This window comes from Physeter macrocephalus, chromosome 15 (assembly GCF_002837175.3).
Source record: "Physeter macrocephalus isolate SW-GA chromosome 15, ASM283717v5, whole genome shotgun sequence".
NCBI classification, from domain to species: Eukaryota; Metazoa; Chordata; class Mammalia; order Artiodactyla; family Physeteridae; genus Physeter; species Physeter macrocephalus.
Genome location: NC_041228.1, coordinates 6,278,918 through 6,283,305, shown reverse-complemented (window position 1 = coordinate 6,283,305; position 4,388 = coordinate 6,278,918).

Below are 4,388 nucleotides of genomic sequence, written 5' to 3'. Positions count from 1 at the left end.
CAGGCAGGTGCCAGTGACTGGGCGGCGACAGATGTAGCGTGGGCGAGACATGGAACGCCAGGCGGGGTGGCAGAGGTGGGACAGGTGCCGGCAGGGCTGTAAGGACCAGTAGAAGGCAACCACGTAGGGAAGGTCTTCTTGGAAGCAGTCGTACCCAGCTCTGTCATTTACCAGCTTTGTTACTTAACCTTACTGAACTTCAGTCTAAACTGCAGTTTCCCCATCCATACAATGGACACAATGGTGAAATCTACCTCAGTATAGCTGTGAGGATTAGAAGCATGCCTGGCACAAACCTAGGTACGTGCTCTTGCTTGTTGCTTTATGCAGATATTTGGATTATAAGAAAACATGGTTATCTAGGAAATTTCGATTATTTAGGTAATTAGAGAAAGCTGTAGATGATGCTGTTTGTGTGGGCAAGGGGCACATAATGAAGGATCTTGCAAGTCCTGCTAAGAAGCTTAAATACGGTGAGCCCATGTTGAAATGTAATAAAATATCCTCTTCACCCTTGAGCTGGCCCTGCTGCATCCCCCCTAGGCAGAGACGGTGCCTTTTTCAGCCTGTGTTCCAGCAGGAACTTTGTACAAACCTCTGTTTGCACTGGTTATTGATCTGATAGCCAGATGGTGAGAGCCTTAAAAAACGGGGGCCTAACCTTTCCATCCTTTTGTTCCTCCATCTCTTAGCACAGGATTTGGCAGCCAAAAGCGTTGAGCAAGACAGTGAATGTGAAAGAATGACCTTGTCGGTGTGATCAATACGATTCGTAATAGGCAGTGTTAGGAATGGTTAGGAATAGTTCACAGAGACCCAAAAAAAGGAAGAAAAAAAATCACTCATGTAAATAGTAATAGTCTAACTCAAAATTAGACAGTGACTCTAGTCACTGTGTACAGAGAGACAGGTCCCAGAATTTAAAACAGATGATTTGAAGAAAAAAATTAAAATGTAGTCAAAAATCTAATTAACCAAGTTAAGCTGCTTTACAGGTTATATGGGATAAGTATAAATAATAAAGTTAGTTATTTTATATGCAAATCATATCTACTATTTATAGTGATGTACTAATTTATATTGATTTATATTGTAGGAATAGAAAAGAAAAAATCCATCATCATGTTTAAAATAACAAAATCTACTTTATGTTTGATTCTGTTTCCATCTTTGAGGAAGGTTGTGGAACATCTTAAAATCTGAATTCCATCCTCCCCTTATCTAATGGAAAATCCTTTCCAATTGAAGTTGATTCTGAATGGGATTCTTATTCCAGGAATCTGGTTATCTTTCAGGGGTCAGCACCGACTGCTGTACCTGTTTTTCTTGTCTTAGCGTGAGTCCTTCCGTGGCTCCCAGCGCACCATCCCGGTCCGGCCTGCCCCTCCAGCTGCTGCCCCAACCCGCCGTTCCGCTCTCAGCCATGCTCTGCTTCAGCCTTGCTCTCCTCAAATACCCTTCGGGGTGCTTTGATATCTGTGCCATTGTCTGCCTGAAATCACATTTCCTTACTCTTCTCCCCAGCTCTCGATATAGCTGGTCAGTACTGGTCTGTCCAACTTTGGAGTGAGACTTGAAGCATCACCTCGCTCAGGAAGTCTTCCTTGGCCCAGTGTCTCCACATCTCCCTGGGTGCAGAATCCCTACTGGAGGGCCCTCATCTGCAGAATGGGGTCCTACGATTGACTGTTTACTCTCCTCTCCATCCCTCCCCCCCACCCCGAATGTGAACATCTTCAGGTACCATGGCTTACACAGCCGTCATGTATGTGGTGAGTGAAATGAACAAGGTGGCGTGGTGTCTCCTGGTACGGGACAGTGGATTAGGACTTCACCGGCCTCATGGGGTCAAGTTAGAGTCATTCTTCCACTGGAAGAGAATTTACCAGGTTGTTAAACGTTGCCGTTCGCATATGCACGTATGTAAGAGCTCACCCGACCACCACGGCAGGATCCACGCCTTTCCTCACCTCCCCACGTCTGCTCCCTGCCACACCTCCTAGCACCTAACAGGCTCTCAGAACCAGGAGGTGGAACAGATGAGCAGACGCCGCCGTGACAGGCGCGGGGCTGGAGGTGCCCTCCTGAAGCTGGATCTCTGCTCACTCGTGGACGTGTTTGTCTTTCTCACCAGGGGCATCGCTTCAGGTTCTTTAACGACGGAACCACGTCTCATTTGACTTTCCGTCCAGATCCCAGTGAGGTGCCTGGCGCAAAGCGGGGACTGACAGTGCTCATTGAGGGGCAAACGACTGAATGAATTAATGAGCAAACGACGCTGTAAATCTAAAATTCTGCTCACTCGTGGACGTGTTTGTCTTTCTCACCAGGGGCATCGCTTCAGGTTCTTTAACGACGGAACCACGTCTCATTTGACTTTCCGTCCAGATCCCAGTGAGGTGCCTGGCGCAAAGCGGGGACTGACAGTGCTCATTGAGGGGCAAACGACTGAATGAATTAATGAGCAAACGAGGCTGTAATTCTTAAAATACTGACACTGAGCCCTTCTCACTGTTGGTTTGGTTTATCGGTGGAAATGAGATGATTGACTTCTATAACCATTGGCTTTTTCAGTGGAAAAAGAGAAGTTGGAAAACAAAAACATGCCCTTTATTTAGTAGGTGATAGCATGTGCTCGGTACAAAATCCAAAACTTTGGAAAAAGTGTGCAACGAAAAGTTGGTCTACTTCCACCCCTGCCCTCAAACAGCCAGAGGCAGCTGTTGGTCTTGGGTTTTTTTTTGTTTTTTTGTTGTTGTTGTTGGTTTTTTTCAGAGATAGAAAAACATGTGCTTTGCTTCTGCACAGACTAATGGTTACTGTTGTTAACATACAGAACAGTACACTGTTTTTTATACCTGCCTTGTTTCACTTTAGAGTATATCTTTGAGTTCGTTTTCTATCATTTTAAATTCTAAAGGTATGTTTTTCTTTTTATTGGCTGAATAATATTTATATGAATGCACCATAATTTAAACAACTGTTGACAAGTAGTTTTGCTTCCAGTATTTTGCGTTCATTAAAGACAGTGCTAGAAAGCACAACCCTTCATCTCTGTTCTTGTGCACGTTCGCATACATCTGTAGAATAAGTTTCTAAGGTAGATTTATTGAGTCATTACATTTTCTTAGAGTTATTACTATATTGCTCCCCGTAGAGGTAATGGTGTATCTTAATATGCTTTTCTGAAGGAAACTTGAACCCTCAGCGCTATACTCTCCATCACCACGTACAACTGTTAGCACCTGCGGTCACACAGAAAACTCACCCGCGCAGAGTGGGTTCACAGTGGTCTTTCCTTCCCACAGAGGTGGGCACGTGGTGGGCTGGATCCCCGTGTGAGTGAGTGAGTGAGTGAGTGAGCGAGTGAGTGAGGACAGCTCTGGGCACTCGGCTGTGTCCTACAGGGATGGTGGAAGACCACCCTTCCTCGGGCTCCCGCTGGTCTCCTCTCACCCCTGGAGCCTTCTTTCACGAGCCGATGGATTCTAAGGCTGACCCTCAGCGGCAGGCCCTGTGCTCAGCGCTGTGGATGCACCCGGGGAGGGGAGGCCGCCGCTCTTCAGGGGCCCACGGTCTGTCTGAGGAAGCCGGCCCGCGGCTGGCCCTTCTGTCCACCGTATCTTTGCCCACCTTCTCCTCTTCTCTGGGTATCCAGAGCCTGCCGGTTCCTCAAGAGCCCTCTCTCTCCTCCTGCCCAAGAACCCTTGTCTCTCTTCACTCTGAGAGTACTGGCCAGTAACACCCAAGTGGCGAACCCCTGATTCTGATCTGCTGATTGACGTGTGGGTTGTCCTGCAGCCCCGGGAAGTCCTCGAGGGTCAGGAGCAAGTCCGTCATGTGTGATTTAAGAGCACGCAGTCATCAAGCCATTCAAGAAATAGGCACTGATGAATTAAACAGTACCCTAATGAATAGATGCACTGTATTAGCTGTTTCCTTTTTTTAAGTGTTAGCCTTTAAAATAACTGTCTGTGTCTGGTTCGTCCTGGCACACCGGTACCGTGTGCGGGGGCCGAGGCTCACTGTCCCTGGCTCCGCAAGCGGTCATGACAGGCAAGGTGAAGGCAGAGGGTGCAGAGGCACAGGTCACGAGCTCTGGCCGAGGAAGGGCAAGGAGGGAAAGGCTTCACAGAGTCGGGGAAACCTGAAGCGGGGTTTACAGTTAAGTCGAAATCTTGAAGCAGACACGGGAGGAGGAGATGTCAGAGTTGCCAGGCTGGTGCAGGTTCCGGGGGAGGAAGGGAGGGGCCTCGTGTGTCTGGGGATGGGGACGAGTAAGCAGTTGCCTGGAACTAAGGGGCAGGTGCGGGGGTCGGGGGCGGAGGGGGTGCGGGGCTGGGTCACATCACAGGGAGCCTCGAGGACGCTCCCCCCCCCCCCCCCCC